General features: G+C 42.6%; 1 non-coding gene across 1 annotated transcript; it reads right to left on the bottom strand.

The window, feature by feature from the left end:
* Window positions 1–15,600: 15,600 nt before the first annotated feature.
* Window positions 15,601–15,691, bottom strand: LOC119506626. The gene has a single exon (XR_005211038.1). It is a non-coding gene; the product is annotated as a small nucleolar RNA SNORD88 (small nucleolar RNA).
* Between the last annotated feature and the right edge of the window lie 4,958 nt (window positions 15,692–20,649).

Genomic DNA, 20,649 nt, shown 5'->3' with positions numbered 1-20,649 from the left:
ATACATCCAAACCAGCACATGTAGTCTCACTGATTTGAAACAATTAGAATAAGCAAACTTATAGAATCAGAAAATAGAATATAGGTCACCAGGGGACAGCATGGGGAAAGGGAATGGGAAGTAAAGGCTTAAAATATACAGTGTTCCTATTTGGAATGATGGCAATGTTTTGCTAATGGATGGTGGTGATGTAGCACAACATTGTGAATGCAATTAACAGCACTGAAATATATATCTGAATGTAATTAAAAGATTGTATATATGGTATCAGAATTAACATTTTTAAAAAAGTCTGTGGAACTATATTAAATAAACAGTGAACCCTAAGTTAAACCATGCACTATAGTTAATAGCAGAATTATAAAAATGTGCTATCATTAATTGATATTGTAACAAATGTTCCACACAATGCAAGTTGTTAATAATGGAGTGGTATATAAGAATCCTGTATTTAATGCATGATTATTCTGTAAATGCACAGCGTCTCTAATTAAAAAAAGAAAGTGTGAGAGGATGGCCAAAATGGTGGGATAGAGAGGTGTGGATTTAGTTAGTACCCAGGAGCAGCTAATAAACAACCAGAACAGCTAGTAAATAATCTGGAACAACTGCTGGAGGACAACTATGACTGGCCACACATCGTGCACCAACGTGGATTGGGCGGAATGGCTGAGATCACAGCATAAAAGCTGTAAGTAAAAACTGTGGAACTGTGCCGGGAACCCCCTCCCCCCACAGCAGGCTGAGCTGCAAGACCTAGCTGTGGGAGAAAGCAGCATTCCCAGAGCAAGTGAGTATAACATAACCTAGCTCCAACTGGGGTTTTAATTAACAAATGTGGACTGCTGAATATAAGCTACAAACATAGACAAACCAGTAACAAGTAGCGAAGTATACTGAGGTCACTCCCACTGGAGAAGCAGTGGGGCTGATGGAAAAAAAAATTAATTAAAAAAAAATACAGAGGCTTTTAGAGATGACTGACCTTAGATAGCCAGAAAATGCCTATGCCTCAGGAAAGGGAGCCCAGAAGACCGGGTGCTCTCTATGACCAATGGGTGAAACTGGAAGGCCATGGACTTGCTCTGAAAAGGGGCTTTCTTTCCCTTTTTCTCTATCTCAATCTGAGTGGCTCAGTGAAGAAAGCCCCAGCAATTTTCATTTTTCAGTGCTCTGACCCAGACAGGGGTGTAGTTAACAGAGTCAGAGAGACAAAGGAGTAATTCAAATGCAGAATATAACTCCCTAAGGGGTATATCTTTCCTAAGAGGAAGGAGGTGGGGCCCAGCTCTAGTCCCTGCCCTCCCTTGAGAACTCAGACCCCAGAGCCTGGGGGAAAACAATCAAACCAGAAACAACTTAAGCTGAGAATTAAAGGGGCCACACCGCTTTACACCAGTAGGGAGTGACAGGCTGACAGATGCCACCTGCTAGGCACGTTAGGAAAAGCACAATGGCTAGAGGACTCACAGGAAATTCTGTCAATTTTCTAAGGTCCACCCTCAGGGAAACTTGACACTGAATGTAGCCCTATTCTGAGACCTGAACTGGTTCTGGTCTGAGAAAATCTGATTGGGGTAACCAAGGAAACCAGATGCCTAGACAACAGAAAACTACAAATTACACTAGGGAAAATGAAGATATAGCCCAGTCAAAGGAACAAACTTACACCTAAATTGAGATACAATTAAGATATTGTTTCACTTTAATGAAGCAATTAAAGATTTTCAAATAAATATGCTAAATCAATTCAAAAACTAAGTCAGTGAGTTCAGGTAAGATAAGGCAAAAGGGATCAAGGATATAAAGAAAAACTGGGCAAACAAAAGGTAGAAATCAAAAGTCTGAAAAAACAACTGGCAGAATCTATGGAAATGAAAGGTACAACATGAGATGAAACACAATGCAGACATACAATAGCAGATTTCAAGAGGTAGAAGAAAATATTCAGAAACTGTAGAACAAGACACCTGAAATCCTACAAAAGAAATCTGTCCACAAAAGAACAGATATAGAAAAGAATGGAAAAATATGAACAATTTCTCAGGGAATTGAATGGCAACATGAAGTGCATGCACATGTCATGGGTGTCCCAGAAGGAGAAGAGAAGGGAAAAGGGGCAGAAGCAACAATAGAGGAAATAATCAATGAATATTTCCCATCTCTTATGAAAGACATAAAATTACAGATCCAAGAAGTGCAGTATATCCCAAACAGAATAGATCTGAATAGACCTACACCAAGACACCTAATCAGATTATCAAACGTCAAAGAAAAGAGAAAATCCTGAAAGCAGCAGGAGAAAAGCAATCCATCATATACAAGGGAAGCTTGATAAGATTATGTGTGTATTTCTCAGTAGAAATCATGGAGGCAGGAAGGAATTTAAGATACTAAAAGAGTAAAACTGCCAACCAAGAATCCTGTATCAGGCAAAACTGTCCTTCAGATATGAGGGAGAGTTTAAAATATTCTCTGGCAACCAGACAATGACAAAGTTTATGAACAATGTACCTGTTCTACAGGAAATACTAAAGAGACCACTACAGACAGATGGGAAAAGACAGGAGTGAGAGATTTGGAACACAATTTTGGATGATGGTAGCACAACAATGTAAGTACATTGAACAAAGATAACTGTGAGTATGGTTGAAAGAGGAAGGTTAGGAGCATGTGAGACACCAGAAGGAAAAAGGAAAGATAAAGACTGGGACTGTATAACTCACTGAAACCTAGAGTGCTCAACAATTATGATAAAATGTACAAATATGTTTTCACATGAGGGAGAACAAATGAATGTCAACATTGCAAGGTGTTAAAAATGGGGTGGTATTGGGGAAAAAATACAATCAATGCAAACTAGAGACTATAGTTAACAGAAACATTGTATTATGCTTCCTTTAATGTAACAAAGGCAATATACCAAAGCTAAATGCCTATAAGAGGGAGAAATAAGGGAGTGGTATGGGACTCTTGGCATTGGTGATGCTGTCTGACTCTTTTACTGTACTTTAGTTTGTTTCTATCTTTCCTTTTGTTGCTTTTTAGCTGTGATTTTTTTTCTTTCTTTCTCTTTTTCCTTTGTCTCTCTACCTGCTTTGACTCTTCCTCCTTTGTGGAAGAAATAGGGATGCCCTTATATAGATAGTGGTGATGGTGGTGAATGCATAAATATGTGATTATACAGGGAACCATTGATTGTTCACTTGGACAGAATGTATAGTGTGTGAACAAAACCATCTTAAAAAATAAAAGGGTTGATGAAGAAACCTTAAGGGCACTGTATTGAGTAAAATAAGTCAGACACAAAAGGAAAAATATTGCATGGTCTCACTGATACGAACTAATTATAATATGTAAACTCATAGACATGAAATATAGGTTACCAGGGTATAGAACGAGGCTAAAGAATGGGGAGCAGTTGCTTGTCATGAGTAGACTGTTCAACTAGGTTGAACTGAAGTGTTTGGAAATAGAGGTGATGGTAGTATGTTATTGCAAGAATAACTAATGGTGCTGAATGATGTGTGAATGTGGTGGAAAGGGGAAACTTAGAGTCACATATGTCACCAGAAGAAAAGTTGGAGGTTAAAAGATGGGAATGTATAAAACAGTGAATCTTGTGGTGGACAATGTCTGATTAACTGTACAAATATTAGAAATCTCTTTCATGAACTAGAACAAATGTATGACACTATAACTAGAAGTTAATGACAGAGGGGTATATAGGGAAAAATATTCCTATTGGAAACTATGTACCACAATTAGTAGTATTTTAGCATTCTTCCATCAACAGTAGCAAATGTACTATACCAACACTATGAGTCAAGAATGGCGGGGGGTGGGACATTAGGGGTATGGAAGGATTTGAGTTTTCTTTTTTGACTTTATTTCTTTTCTGGAATAATGAAAATGATCTAAAAATTAAAAAAATATATATTAATTGTGGTTATGGATGCAAAGCTGTGTGATGGTACCGTGGGCAATTGATTGTGCACTTTGGATGATTGCATGGTGTGCGAAAAATCTCAATAAAATTGAATTAAAAAAAAATGAGCCCTAAGACAAAGGTTCAGCCTTTTGCTACTTATAGTTCAAGGTTGTCCTTAACTGCCTTTGGCAGCGAAGTTCTCTCTTTATTCTCCTGCCCTGCACTTTAAGAAATCTGGTGGCTTAGAAGTAACGCATGGTATCTCACAGAACAGAGGAAGCCAGGTTTTGTGCTGTTCTGAACACTGAATCTAAAGATTTTCTTTTCACATTCTCACAGTGAGGGAAAATGTGAGCTTTTGGTCATTGATTCTTTAACATGCTGAATGTTTACTAATTCCTTATAGGTTGGTTCATGGACAGAGTGTGATTGTGATCTGGTGAACATCTGTTGATAGCATGGAGCCAAGACTCTAAGAACAGGCATCTGCCCTGGGTGTTAAGATTTCCATTCCCATTTCAGCCCGGCAGCAAAACACTGACAAATTCACTCCACGGGAACACACTTGCTCTATTTCAGGCAGCCGTTCTCCCTGTACTGTTGGGTGCCATCAGACAGTCTTCATTCAGCAAATCAACCCAAGCATTTTGTTTTTGCTCTTTCCAAAGGTAGCGACTCTTGCATAACCTGACACATCATAAACAAAAAGAATTTCCAACTGGCAGCAATGTGGCAATGGAGCTCTTCAGAGATGCAGGCTGGTCCCCAGGAAACCTGAAGTCTTCAGCTTCCATCAATGCTTAGAGTGATTCAAGGTGACTGCTCCCAGCTTCACCCCCACGGAAGGGCTGAATTCTCCCCTCCTGGGTGACGAGGCGGGGGGAGAGCGGCCTCCAGGAACCACCTCATTTCATTGCCAGACCAATAACAAAGGCCGAGGAATTGGAAATGTGTGTGGTGGCTTCCTACTGCATTTATTCTCAGGAAGCGTTTGCTTATCTGTGCCACCTCTTCTAAAACACTATCCACATCTGCCCTGTACTAACGAGCGCCCTGACACGTGGTTTCGGCTGGAGTAAAACAAATCACAGCCTTTATATCATAGGCATTGATTGATGTGATTGCTTATTCCATTGGCGTAGCATCCAGAACAGTACAAAAACGGGAGCGTTTTCTTTCTTTTTTTTTTTTTCAACTGACCCTTAGGAGAGTTCACATACCAGTTTATTCAGAATCCAAAATAGCAAAACAAGCAAACAAACTCTAGTAAAAACCTAAGTAGACTTCATTTAATAATTATCCTATGCCCTGTTTCCAAATCCATAACATAAAAATCAGCCTCCTGCCACTTTTTCAGATATTCTAGTGGAAATCTTTTCTTAATTCTGCTTCAAGTAAGTGATGTCTGCAGACAGGTGTCTACAGTCTACAGATGTCTACAGTCATTACAAAGTGTGGCATACTTGGATGTTAGACATGTGTGAAGCATACACCATGAGCACTCAAAGCATGCTGCACCAAAGTCAACTTACTGGAGCTTAGGTTTTAAGAAGTCATGGCCAAGTCCATGTGCCTATGTTTGGGTTCGGGGTGAGAATGGTAGATGCATAACCCCTGAGCCTGTGTCCACTGAACTGGCCAGCTCACTAACAAGCATGAAGCTAGGCTCCCAAAACAGCCAACTTTCAATTTTTCGAAGACTGATTATTCTGCTTAAGAATTATCCAGCAGCTCCCTGCTGTTTTATTTTTCCTCTCATTAGGATTTCCCCAGGAAGGTGATATTGTAATCTGCTATTTTAACTCTTCAAAAAGTTTTGGTGGGGCAGATATTGGAAACTTTAGGGGAAGAGGGAAGAGAGGAAAAACAGTTAGCTATTTACTGTGATTTCTTTAGTTAAAATTGTTTCATCATTATAGAAAATATCAGATATATCTCATGTGCAAAATAATTGACAATTCTTAAAATACTTTCTCTTTCTCTCTTTTGATTTCTTCTTTCTCCCCATCTCCCTTCCTTCTTTCTTTTCTCTTCTCTTTTCTTTTCTTTTCTTTCTTTCTTTCTTTCTTTTCTTTTCTTTTCTTTCTCTCTCTCTTTCTTTCTTTCTTTCTTCCTTTTCCCTTTTTTTCCTTTCCTTTCTCTCTCTCTCTCTCTCCCCCTCCCCCCCCTTTCTCTCTCTCTCTCTCTCCCATAGTTGGAGAGGAACTAAAAATCTACAAATTCAATATCTGTTTTTCCTTTATATGGTATGTATGTTCCTGTATATACTCTTCAATTCTCATGAGAAAGGCTAGAGTTTCCTTGTTTTACTAGTAAGGAAATTGAGATTCAGAAAGGCTAAGGAACTTGCTCAAGACTACACAGCTGATAAATAGCAGAGATGAAATCCAAAGGTAGGTTTTGTGATCCGCTGTTGAATTCTTTCCACCAGAGCTGCCACTCCTAAACTAGAATATTCCTCAGTATTGGGTGTTGGCTGCTGGCTCATGGAGAGGGGCCAGGTGTAGGTTTATGTTGGCTGAGATAGTTTGACCTGTAAACTGTTTTCATTCCATAGCACTTGCCATCAGTGGAGATTCCGGAAAAATGTCAGAGATGTAGAACTGGGAGAAAAAGGAAATGCAAAGGGTCGGTGTGTTGTTGCTGCATTTGGCTTGAGTGGAGATGGGCCAGATGATACAGAAATCAATCCAGTGAACTGTTAAAGATCACTGTCCTTTTGTAAGTTTGGAGGCCCACATGATTTCTGACCTTCCAAAATCTGCGACCTTTATGAATACTTAGTTTATGAAATCATGGGCTTTTAAAAAATGCTGACAAGATGAAGTGAGAATAATTAAAGGGAATATTAACAATTACCTAACACGGTGCTGGGCACACAGTAAGCACCCATTAGGAGCGCCGCTGCATTGCTGTCATCGTAGTGGTGGTTAGGATTATTCTGCTGCTGGCCTGATTATGAAATAGCTAAGCTATGGCTATTTACTTTGCCTCTAATACAACACCCGTAAATGATTTATCTGAAATTTTATACCTTATTATTAAAGACAAGTGCACTGACTCATTGTGATAACCAAACCAGCTTTCATATCAAGCCCATTCCGATCTAGAATACGTTATAATTCCAGTCAGACTTGCCATTAAATATGTGAATGGATCATTAAAGAGGTATGATTACACAGCCAGTGGAGTCAATAAGCTACACCAAATAATATGTTTTCCTCTCCCTGTCCTCGTCCTCTGCCTTCCCCCCTCCTCCTTTTTCTCCTTCTTCCCCTTCTCCTTCTTCCCTTTCTCCCACTTCTCCATCTTCTCCCCTTCCTGCCCACTCTTGCTCCGACTTTTGCTCTCTCTGTTATATTGGTTTGGATTTCACAGTATGTCACAGTTAACTACCTTGAAAGAGAAAACAGAAAACATCTGCAAGTAGTAAATAGATTTGTATACAATGGTTTGGTTGACGTTTTGGTTTTCAATCCTGTAATCTTTTAATGATTGTTGTCCCCTCTGGGATTTGAGGGTAGAAGCCACTGTCCCCAATGTTTCTCGTGCCTGAATTCACACCACTAGGTATTTGTCCTGGGAACTGTCTTCTTTTTCCCCAGAACCCTCTTTAGAAAAGGTAAACAATCCTGGGAAGGGTGACAGTTAAGCTGTTGCACCTTGGTACACAGGTTATTGAATGATTTCTTCTTTGACTTTGATGACCAAAGTACTTTAAGAACATTGAGAAAAGGGATGAGGAGGTAGCGGAAATGGTGATGCTGCTGGAGTCAAGTTCCCAGGTTCTTGGCCACAAGGCAAAAAAGAATTCAAGGGCACAGCACAGAGCAAGCTGGTGAAAGTTTACTGATTACACACGTAAGAGGAATGGGCAGGCGCTCTCACAAGGGGAGAGGAGCACTCCCCTTTGCTGGGGGCTACCTTTTCTATGGCCCTTGCTGGTCTCAGTACTTTCCATTCCCCTCCACTCCCTCCTCCCTTGAGGGCCTCTCACTCTGCAGCTGTTTGCTGATAATTAAGGTGGCCAGTGGTGGGTCCTTTCTGCCTTGCTGTTTTCTGATAATTCAGGTGGGGATTCTCTGTAGCTGCAGGAAGCCATTGATCTCGCCATTACTCCTGAGCATTCAGCCAGCCTGTCGCTGTCCCAATGCCATCCTGTCTCAGTGACAGGGTGGGGAGGGGGTGTCATTCTAAGCATCCTCTACCTCCCCATTTACCCAGGGCCAATCCCAGGTAGTTATTCATTAACCGTGCAACGCAAACATCTTCAACTAATGCCAAATTGAACTTCCTATCCTTGGAGGACCAGTTGTAATTTACCAACAGGTTTTCTATAGGTACTATTAAAAAAGCAAACAAGTGGGTTTGGAGCATGTGACTTCAGACAAACTACCTCATCTTCCCACATCAAATCTACCAACCTGCAGCTTCTGTCTGTCTTCTGGTCACAGAGAAGGAGGTTTCCCTGCCCTTGTGAAAGGCCAACCCTCTATTTGTTGCTGGACCTCTCCTCCAACCCCTGTAGCTATTTCTTTTCTTTCTCGTCTTTCTTTCTCCCTATGCATTTATTCCCATCTGCTTACAAACACTCTTGCCTCTCCTGGTTCTCCTGTGTCCATGGCTTCTCCTTCTCAGCCTCCTTTGTTAGCTCTGCCTTCCCCCTTAGTTCTCCAAACAGAAATTGTCTAGGCTTTGCCTCTCTACCCTCTTCTCTTCCCTAACTATCCTCTCCCTGATATCATCCAGTCTCATAACTTTAAATAGCATCCACGTGCTGACAATGCTCCTATTTCCATCTCCAGCCTTGACCTCTCCCTCAACTCCACACCTTGGATTTGATGTATAGACTTGAAAGACTAATAGTACCTCCAAAAGAGAATGATTGATTTCTGCATCTCCCTACCTAAATGTACTCCTCCCTCTATCTTAACCATCTCAGCAAATAACTCTGTTTTCCAACCAGATAAGTCCAATGCCTAAGGGAAACTTTTTTTCCTCATTACCCCCCATAGTAAATCCACTGGAAGATCCTGTCAATTCTCTCCAAAGCACATCGCAAATCCGTCCACTTTTCTTTATTTCCACTATTACCATCATTGCCCAAACTACCATAATCTAGAGGTCTCATGGCTTCCATTCTTCATGTAGCTACAAGAACTAGCTTTTTAAAACACAAATAAAATCATGTTATGTTCCTTCTTACAACTCTGCAACAAATTCTCATTGCAGTCAGAATAAAATCCAAATTCCCTATTATAATCACCAGCCTGTCCATGGAAAACACCTAAATGAACATAAATGGAAAACTTCTAAACCCTGTAGTGCAGGTATAGATAAAGAGAGATTGTCCTAGTGCTAGCAAAGGTAAAGTTTCCCATCCCATAATCCAGCCGTTACACGTGGGTGACAGATTCCTAAATAGCAGAGTGATTGCCTCCTGTGATAGTTGGAAATTCCTCACAATGTGGAGGCTGTGTTCCAAAGTGAGCATCCTGGAGAGTAGACATGACAAACAGAGAGAGAGAGAGAGAGAGAGAGAGAGAGAGAGAGAGAGAGAGAGAGAGAGGTGGAGCTTGTATTCCTTTGATGACCTAGCCTTGGAAATCATAAAGTATCATTTCCACCATACTCTGTGAATTGGAGCAGTCACAAGTTCCTGCCTTGATTCAAGGGAAGAGTATATAGAGCCCACCTCTCAGTGAGAAGAGTGTCAGTCACATAAGAATATGTAGGACAGGATGCATAGACAGGTGTGGCCATCTTTGGAAAAGATAATTTGCCACTTATGTGGTCATGGTTGTGACTTTATATTGCTTGGTCAGTTTTTCTTATAGTAAAGTTGTTCCTTTTAGTAAAACTGTGATTTTCTGAAAGAAAAGTTTTCACCAAGAATTCTCACTTTGCCAGATTCTGGAGGACAATCTAGAGCAAGTGAGGTTAGAGGCCAATTTTAAAGGATGAAGGGTTGACGTTGAAATGATTGGGCAAGCAGTTGAGTACTGTTGACATGGGGGTAGACTTTTAGAAAGTTTGGGGCACTTGGATTTCACCTCATTCTTCATGTGGACCCTGAAGAATTCTGTCTGGAAGTGGGAACTGAAGAGAGCATAGGATGAACAGAAGGAGATGGCAGCTAGAAGAGGAGGAGGTAGGACAGTGTTTCTCAAAGTGTGGCAGCTGGACCAACTGCATCAGAATCATGATTATCTAGGGTATTTCTCACAAATGCAAGCTCCTGGGTCCCACACCTTCTGAATCAGAATTTCTGGGAGTGGACCTAAGAATTCACAATTTAACAAGCTTTTAGAGGATATTTATGCAATCCAATATTTAAGGACTCCTGACAGAAGTTGAAATGAAGTCTGATTTATAAAATTGGGCCTGGCTCAGAAATATGAAATCACCAGAATGGTCACAAATATCTGTATTTCACCTGAATAAAGCTCATAAAATAAAGTGAAAAGATACTCCAACAATGAACAAGAAATGAAGTTTCCTTTGAAAGAGGATCATAATTTTGGGGGCAAGTGATTAATTAAATCTCAAAGACTTCACCCTTGAAACACTATTCAGCAATATATTACAGCCTAGTGTCATGTGAGTCTTACCAAATGAAAAGGTTAGAGTTTCATTTAAAAACATTTCTCTGTCTAGTGCTTCATAGAACTTAATAGGAGAGAGAACACATCTCTTTCTTTGACATTCAGCTGATGTGTACATGCGAGAGTTGGGAAGCATACATTTCTTTAGAAGCCAAAAGATGAAAAGCCAGAATGCTATTTGTATTGGGGGCACTTGATCTGATTCCATTCTGCTTTGCCTCACAATCTCTCCATGGTTTCCATTAATATCTTCTCTGTCTCATCTTTGAAATTCTTCATCATCAATGGTTTATTGTTAAAAACTCTCTTCCTTAGCTTCAGGGCATTTTTACCAGACGTCTTCGTATTCCCTTCCCCCAACCAAGATTCCTTTCTTTTTCATGACCACTAAAGGATTAACCTCCTAATGATGTGAAACCATTTTCAAGGATGTTAAGATTTTCTGGCCACATCAATGGGATTGACTCCTTGGGTCTTATCGGGGCCAGTAAGACACCCTCACCTGTCTAATGAGCACCCCAAAATTTGCTCATTAGGTTCCCACAGACTCCCAGAGAGCTGGGCAGCTCACAATCTCCATGGCAATAGCATCCATTTACCGAACTGTTCCCGAGAAGAGAGTTTTCTGTCCCTGGGGATAGCTAATGCTGGAGCCTATAATATTAGGTCACACTTTGCATTCTCATCTCAAAAATATTTTTTTAAAAGATGTTATTCAACTTTTTGAAGGCTAAATTATTGCTCTTTATTTCAATGTCTATGCTTCCTCCAACCCCCTTCCCCATTGCCCCCCTTATTGGTGGACTGTGCATTGGCGGTCTATTAAACAACTCAACACAGTTGCACTTTGTTTGCTCCACATCTATGTTTTTGGCTTTCTGAGAGGAGGTATTGTGCTAGGCAGGACTATCTGATTGGAGAATTGTTTAGACTTTGGTGAGTAGAGCAGTTAAATATGATGTTTTATGGAGTTAAACTTCAAGGAAAAAAAAGAAAGCATCATCAATGCACAAAAAAAAAAAAAAATGAAAAAAATGAAAAAGTTGACATGGATTGGAAACTTAAGCCATAATAAAACAAGGGTCAACTCAGATCTTCATCTCAGCTTCACTGAACGGGAATTTTAACTTTGAAATGGCATCCAACTGGTGAATATTTCTGTTTCCAAAGAGGTAGAATTGGGAAAATGGAAAATTTGCTTGGAAATATTCATGAGCATAAATAAAAACTTTCATATCAGCGCTTCTTAAAGTGCAATGTCTTAAGTCTTAAATCCTTTCATAATTGTTCCTTACTCTTTCTCATTGTGTGGGTTTAGCCAGCAGAAGAGCATTTCTTTTTTTTTTTTCAAAATTCTTTATAAAACTTTATAGCAATTAGAGGCCCAGGTCTGTTGAGGTTTATGTTAAGACAGTACCCAAATTCTGATGCAGCAATGAAACATCTGTAGAAGAGAAAGATTATATGAACTCAAACACTTGCTGAAGATAGAGCAAGGCAATGCCTTCTAATGAAATGAAAATGTACCTAAGAGTAAGAGACCAGGGCTCTAAGCTTGACTCTTGTATCACTCATATGCACGCAGGCAAGTCTTTTAACTTATATAGGTGTCATTTTTTCTCATCTATAAATAAGTTGCATGGATTCAAGCTTCCTTTTAGCTCCAAATTTAGAAGTTACAGCCATTCAAAAAAAATTTTTTTTCATGACCACTAAAGGATTAACCTCCTAGTGATGTGAAACCATTGTCAAGGATGTCAAGATTTTCTGGCCACATCAATGGAAGGATGAGGAAACCAAACCTAGTTTCCTACCTCATGTCTGCTACAGGAAATCAGTTTCCATTGTGCTTAGAACATATTGAAAAACATTTTGTTCATTTCATTTTTATTTTCTGTTGAGAAGTCTGTACACCCTGTGCCCAAAATTCTTTACATTGAGATAGTACAGTGCATACATGGCAACTTCATTTACATGACATCTTTCCTAAAATAGTATCTCCAGGCATTTTACAGAACTTCTGTAAATAACACAATTATAGAATCATTGAAACAGGGGAGAGAGGAGGTTGAAAACAGACAAGAAAGAAAAGACACAAGATGTGACATTTTTCACATTTTTCATGTTTGTACTGAAATAAAGAATTCCTGTTGCCACTAGAGAATAATGTGGGCTAAACATCCCACCTGACCAGGCCTTCAGATGTGCAAGACTTTCTTCTCTTTGTCTTTGGATGTATTATGAGTTCAAACAACTGAGGCAAAGTCTTATTAATTTTAAAGCCCTCATCTTCAAATGGATGTGCTGGATGTTCCAAAGATTTCAAATTTAAAAAACTGGGTAGCATTTAGCTCTCTGAATCTTGAACCAGGACACATCAGAGTAATGTTGGTGGGTCAGGAAAATGAATTTCCTTAATAAAAATCTTGCCTCAAACCAGAGGTTAACTGGTTATCAAAACTGTGCTTTTCAATTCAGTTAGTAATTACTGAGGGGTGGGATAAACCCAGAACAGATGTTAAGATGACAGGCCAAACTTCTGGACATAAGAAACTCACATGCTCTGATGGTCCAGTTGCCAGACATTTCTACTACCCTTAGACACACATCTGGAGAGAGATGAATATGTCCCATTCCATGATCTCCTCAATGCTCAAAACCACCAATAATTAATAAATCCATGGTGTATATTTATATCGCCATCTCTTTTTTCAATGTGCTTGAGTTAATTTTGTCAAAAAGAAATAGCTATTGCCTTTTTCTGATTATAAAAGCAATATATGCTCAACATAAAAGAAAATACAAAAAAGTACATTGGAAGAAATAACATAGTTTAATTCACAAAGTTCTCTCATCCTTCCAAACACTGGTATTATGTTTACTATTTGTACTATTTACTTGGGCACCTTGAAATGTACTGTCTTGACTCTTGAGACTTTTCCTAGGAAGCCCCCTCTTTATCTGGCTCTGCCCAAAAGGGGAGGGAGCTCTGACATTTTTCAAAGTTTCTTATTCCATTGTAGCCACAGATCCTCCTTTGTCTCCTACACACAACTGGAGTTCAGGATCTTACTTTATCTCCTCTGACCCAATCAGCGTCTTTTAAGACTCACATCCCTCTCCCTTGACCCCAAAAGACTTGACTTTGGAAACTTGGCTCATGCCTTTTAGAAGTTTGCAATCCTGGCTTCTTCCCAGGTTGGGAAACTCCATAGCAATTGGGAAGATGAGATGCTCATAGGAAGAAGGAAGCCACCACTTGTACAACTCCCAAGAGCATATTCAAGTTGTATTCTGCATGAAGAGCATCCCCGGAGTCCTTTACAGAATGTGGAGGGTGCCTCAGGAGCTGTGCAACATGGCAGGCTGGTGGCCAACATTCTCAGCAGAGGATCCTGGGCTCTGCACAGAATAGCTGCTAGTGCACGTTTGCCGCTACCAGGGGAAAGGGGTATCACTCCACACGGTCACGTGACTCACCCACTGCTCAGACACTAGCCCCTCTCACGTGGCTGCCTCTTGGCCTTGTCCTTGCTGGTCACATCTGTGGCCCTTGGCTCATCTTAAAGCAGTGTCGTGGTTTGCCAGAACTGCTATCACAAATACCACGCAATGGGTTGGCTTAAATGACAGGGATTTATTGACTTATGGTTTTGAGGCTACAGGAAGTCCAAAATCAAGATGTTGGCAAGGCTTGCTTTCTCCTGGAATCTGCACTTTGTGGTTCTGACTGCTGACAATCTGTGGGCTTGTATTGCTGGTCCTGTCCTATGGTGGTATCCTCTCCTTTTGTCCTGCTCTTCTGGTTTCCATCGACTTCCAGCTTCAGGATCCTCCCTGTGGCTTTCTTTTTATAAAGCCTTCAGTAACCCACCTCATTCAATTGGACCACACCTTAACTACAAATGACAACTTCAAGAGGTCCTATTTACAATGGGTTCACACCCACTGGAATGCAAATTCAGTTAAAGAACATGTGTTTGTTGGGGTAGTAATTCAGTCTACCACAAGCAGCTACTAATTGCCTATTCTAGAACAGCACAAAAAATCTCCACTTGTAAAAATTTCCACCCAATGCCCAAATGTAGAGAAAGTTTGCCAAAATGAGCCAGAGAATTTTAGACATCACATGCCCTGCACTATAAATTGAAGCATGCAATCTGAAAGTATTCAGACTAAAAGATGAGAAGGTAAAGAGTGAATGGCTTATGTAGACTACCTATCATGCTTACTATCCGAAAAACTTCTGTCACACCCCACTCCCACATACCACTCCCATTTTTTTTGTTTGTTTGTTCGTTTGTTAGCTGTAGAATTTTTTTTAATCGAATTTGCAAAAATTATGAAATGCCCAACCACTTTCTTTAACTTACTTAAAACTTATAACTCATACTAGTCCTGGCATATGATTGACATTTAAAATTGTGTTAAAGTGAATAGCATTTGTTTTTGTTCCCTCCTCCTTCTCTCACTGCACTGGCTGCTTGAGATTCTCTGTTCATATGTGAACCTTACCTAACACTCTGGTTCAAAATATATCTTAGACCTCATTCATTTAGCTTCCAGGGTAACAAACTTTATGCATTGACTTCTATTTATGATTGCTAATAATTTAATATGCTACTCTTCCTCAAACCACACACCTGCCTGTATGTGCATGCACATACATTTTAAGAAAAACCTTTAGTACCTTATCCCAAAAGAATGAGCAGTGATGGAATTTTTAAGTGGTCACAAAATAAGATTGCCTGAAAATATAACAAATCACAACAGAGCTTCTGGATTGTTGTTATCTTCTCTCAGAAAAGACCTTGTCCCTCTTCTGTCCTCTCCCCTGTACCCTAACTAAATACAATAGAGCTAACAGGATCACACATCACTTCTTCCTCTCCACTTCAAAGGGGAGTATCTTCCCCACCCCCACCCCCAGCAACAATGACATGAAGCTCCTACCCCTGAGGAGAAAGAGGTCCTTCCAATTCGTAAAACTCTAGAATTTGAACTGGAGAGAATCTTAGGGTATATTATCGTTATTATTTTATTACTATTACTTTTTTTTTGCCAGGGCCCCTCAGATCCCCGGGTGTCAAAAGTCCCAGGGAGCACAGCATCCTCAGGGGTGGTCAGAGCCCAGTGCTGGGCATCACAGGGGTTAGGGTATATTATTAATCAGAGAAGGCTAGTTATACTTCTGAAACAAACAGCCTCAAATTTCAGGGGCCTAGAAAAACATAGCTATATTTGCTGCTCATGCTACACAAGGGGTTCCACTCTGCATTGTCCACACTCTGAATCCAGCTGACAGAGCCTCCATTTTCTGGAACATTTCTGGTTGCCATGGGAGAGGGATAGAAGGGTAACACAAATGTGGAGATGTGTGCACAGGCTCCTAAAGTTTGGTCAAAAGATACACGTCATTTCCTCTAACACTTCTGTGCCAGTTTGAATGTATTATGTTCTCCCAAACACCATTTTCTTTGATGTAATCTTGTGTGAGCAGACCTATCAGTGTTAATCAGATTGCAATCCTTTGAGTGTTTCCATGGAGATGCGCCCCACCCAACTGTGGGTGATGACCCTGACTGGATAATTTCCATGGAGGTGTTGGCCCATCCATTTAGGGTGGGTCTGAATTAAATTTCTGGAGCCATATAAATGAGCTGACAAACAGAAGGAACTCAGTGCAGCTGACAGTGACGTTTTGAAAAGGAGCTACAGCCAAGAGGGACACTTTGAAGAATGCACAGAAGCTGAGAGAGGAGCTACGGATGAGAGACAGTTTGAAGACAGCTGTTAAAAGCAGACTTTTTCTCTGGAGAAACTAAGAGAGGAAAAATGCCCCAAGAGCAACTAAGAGTGACATTTTTGAGGAACTGCAGCCTAGAGAGGAGCATCCTGGGAGAAAGCCATTTTGAAACCAGAACTTTGGAGCAGAAGCCATCCACGTGCCTTCCCAGCTAACAGAGGTTTTCCAGATACCATTGGCCATCCTCCAGTGAAGGTACCCGAATGCTGATGACTTACCTTGGACACTTTATGGCATTAAGACTGTAACTGTGTAACCAAATAAACCCCGTTTATAAAAGCTGATCCATTTCTGGTGTTTTGCATTCCGGCAGCATTAGCAAACTAGAACAACTTCATTTACCAAAGCAACTCAAACGGTCTCACTTAACCTCCAAGTGGGTAGGGAAGTGCAATTCAACCATGTGTCTGGAAGGGTAGAGTCAGAATCTTTATGAAAAGACCAAGTGATTAACTCAGAGTACCAAACACTATCATTTTAAGTAAAGTACAAAGAACATGGCCTGGCCTTTAGCAAGAGCTGTTGTTGTTGTTGTTCTTCTATGTGGCAGAACAGACCCATGGAAGTAAAACGATTACTTAAAATCACACAACTAACCAGGAACAGAATAGAGATGAGAACACATTTATTGAATCCATAACTGGAGTTTTCTCTCAACTCATCTTAATGCATGGAGAAGATACGATCTGCAGTCTCAGTTAAATCGTCTGGGGGGGGGGCGGCCGGTTGCTGAACCCTCGGCTCTCAGCATTGCTCGGAGGGTACCGGCGGCGGGGGCTCTTTCCCGGAGGCGAGGGCGAGGCGGGGGACTTGGCCAGGTCCCCGGTGGTGGCGTGCAAGGTGTGGAGGGCGGCGAGAAAGGAACAGGTGGGACGCTTTTTTTCAGGAGGGTAAAGCCAAGAGAGTTTATTAGGGGAGAGTACAAGCTTATATCGGGCGGTTTAGAGGGCGGGGTAGCTGTAGAGGTTAAAGGCTTGGATTGGTTCTGAGAGGGCGCGGAGGTCGTTTGAAAAGGGGCGGGAGTTGCTCTGGTAACGGGGAGTGGGCGGGCAAGGTAAAGGGGGCGGTTTTCTCCGGCAAGCTTCCCCTGACAGTTGTACTTTGGGGTGAGGAAATGGGGCCTGCATCCGGCTCCACTTTCTCAGGCCCGGGGGGCCGTGGAGGATAGTACTGTCCGTGCCCACTACCTTTCCTAGGGGCTGATCAGTTCCCCTGGCCCAGGCCCGCCAAGTCAGAACTCGATAACAGTGTCCCGCATTTCCCCCTTCTTTTCTAATTAGAGGAAGAAGCTTACCGGAGAGATCCGCCAAGGGATGAGGGAAAGGGGAGGTGGGGGAAGGGATAGGGGTAGATGGTAGTTAGAGAGGCTGGAGCTCGACGTTGGTGTGGCGCCCGGGCGTTCGAGAGGGGCCTCGCTGCTTGCGGGATGGACGAGGGTGGCGATGTTGCGGAGGGTCAGCTTCTTCAGTGGAGGCAAGTTGTTGATACTGGACTTGCACAAATGATGAAAAGACAGCATTGGCTTGGTTCTTAGCAAGCTGGACAATTCTGCGGATAATGCAGGGCCCTAGGGTGAGAGCTAGAATAATCATTAGTAGGGGGCCGATGAGAGGGAGGAGGTATGGGAGGAGGGGGGTAAAGATGTGGGACCAATAGTTATAGTTGGTGGCTTCACGGTTTCTTTTGCGTTGTTCTAGTCCCTCTCGGACCTTCTTTAGGCTGTCTTCGGTGAGACCTGTGGAATTGGCATATACACAGCACTCTTCTCCTAGGGCGGCGCAAAGGCCTCCTTCTTTGAGGAGGAGAAGGTCGAGACCTCGGCGGTTTTGGAGCACGACTTCAGAGAGGGAATCGACAGAATTTTTAAGATGGGAAATAGCGTCTTGTAGGTGACGAATGTCCTCGTCAACAGCCGCCCGGAGGTGAGTTAGGGCAGAGCCTTGACTGGCTAATGCAGCGATTCCGGTGCCAGCGCCTGCAAGACCTAGGAGGGAGGCAATTGTGAGGGCGGTGATGGGTTCTCGCTTTTGCAGAGTGGCAGGAGCTGCAGTTCTTTCCAGGCGGAGGAAGAAGTCTTCCTCGCTGTGGTATAGGACCCTGGGGATAAGGACAATTAGGAGGCAAGTTTCATGAGTTGTATTGAGGGTCTGCACGTTAAGGCAGGGGGTAAGTCCTGTAGAGGAGCAGAGCCATTGGGAGGAGTCGTGAGGAATAAGAAACTTGGCAGAGCTGCTGGGAGATGAGTAGTTGGCACAGGCTGTGAGGTTGGGAGAGTTACTTGAGCGAGGGCGGATGCACTTTCCTGTAAAGGAGACTGAATGAAAGGTTAGGGGGACGGCTGAGGTATTCCAATTGCATTCCGAGGGGTTGTCTTCTGCATTTTCTGAAAAGGAGAGGTTGGAGGTGACGGGCTCATACAGTGAGGAAGAGGTGGAGAGGCAAAGCCAACAAGAGGAGGTAAGATTGGGGTAGGAGACATTTAGTGAGGTGAAGGTTGCTTGGATAAGGCTGAAGAGGGGAGAGGAGTAATGAGAGGGGGGTAGAAAAGGTTGGGGTGGTGGGGTTGGCGATGCGTTGTTTGCAGCTGAGGTGCGGCTGGTTGAAGCTAAGGTGCGGCTGGAGGGCTGTGGAAAAAGGGGGTTAATGACTTTATTGGGACCAATGGCAGAGGGGTATTTTCAGTACAGCCTCCTTCTTTATCAAAATAAGGGAACCTGGGTCGACTCCTTCCCAATAGATTCTGAAGCCCCAGGTTCGACCAAGTAGCCAAGAAGGATGAGTAGGGAGCTGTACGGTGAGATTTAGTTTTTGACAATTATATTTATCGTAATAAGGATTGATGGAATGGTCACGGGGCTTGCAACCAAAAGGGGCCCAATTTAAAGTTAGGTAAAGATCAGGGGCGTAAGGCTTCCAAGTAGTGGCTAATGTTTCACACCCCCAGTATGCACAGTAGTATTGGTTGGGAGCATTGCAGTACTGTTTCCCGGGGTTTGAGGATGGGCACATGTAATATTGGGCTTGGTTAAGGCAAGGTGTGCCCTCCGGGAACAGGATTAGGTCGCAGGGGTAAATGACGAAGGAAGGGCGTCCTGCGGTAACGTGGGTTTGCACAATCTTGGAATCTTCCCATCGTGCCAAGGTCCATTTCCAAGGCTGGTGGGGGTTGGCCTGAGTAGAAGAGGCGAGAGTTAACATGGCTATTAGAAGAGAAGCTATGCTTGGGTGAGGGTTGTGAAGGTGTAGGGGGCTGGCTTTTGCCTGTCTGTATAGGCGCATGATTTGGACGATTTCTTGTCTTTCCTCTTGCGAGTTTTCAGGCCTCTCCGGGGGTGCTCTCGGACGGCCTTCCTGGTCCAGTTGCAAGGTTGTCATCTGGTATGTTAGGCTGCGGAGACGGCGGCGTTCTCGTCTTGTCGGCCATTTGGTTGCTGGTGGCGGGTCGGATTGCTTTTCCCGGGATCCAGATTGGTTGTGATGCATCATCTGGGAAAATACAAGCAAACCCGCGCCCCTGGGTGAGGAGTGGGGAGGGACCCTTCCAGGCATTATTTTCTGGGTCCTTCCAGTAGACCATCGGGGCCTGGGTGGGCCTATACGAGGGCCCCCAATGTTTATGTAGGGGCGAAAGTCCTTCTTTATTGAATGTGAGTAGATTAAGGTGAATAAGGGCTGCTATGATAAGGTCCCCTGGAGTTGCCTGGGGGAGCATTGCCCTTTCTTTTTCAATTTGTGTTTTTAAGCAGCGATGGACTGCTTCCACAATGGCTTGTCCCTGTGGATTATAAGGGATGCCGAAATGATGGGTGATGTTATATAACTGAAGAAAGGCCGCAAAGGAGGCACTGCGATAGGCAGGCCCATTGTCCATTTTTATGTCCCAGGGGACTCCCATGAAGAGAATTCCCTGTCTTAGGGCCTTGATACAGTGTTTGGCCGTTTCCCCGGCGAGGGGGACTGCATAACACATGGCTGAGAAGGTGTCAATCATTACGTGTACATACTTGAGGCGCCCAAAGGACGGAACATGAGTTACATCCATTTGCCATCTAGAATTGGGTTTTAGGCCTCGTGGGTTGACTCCCTGAGGTTGCAAGGGGCCAAGCGGCGCAAAGGGCGCACAAGTTGCACAATTGCGGACAAGATGTTTACAGGTATCTAGGGGGAGGCCACATAAATGATGCAATGACGTAGCTGAAAAGTGAAATTTAGAATGTAATAACTTAGCCTGCTTAACAGCATCCCCCGGAGGGGCTGCCGTGTGAGTTAGCATAGCTTGGGTAGTCTGAGCTGAGACCGCTTGGTCT

Source organism: Choloepus didactylus, chromosome 11 (assembly GCF_015220235.1).
Source record: "Choloepus didactylus isolate mChoDid1 chromosome 11, mChoDid1.pri, whole genome shotgun sequence".
Taxonomy (NCBI): Eukaryota; Metazoa; Chordata; class Mammalia; order Pilosa; family Megalonychidae; genus Choloepus; species Choloepus didactylus.
This window is presented reverse-complemented; position numbering and strand designations above follow the sequence as displayed.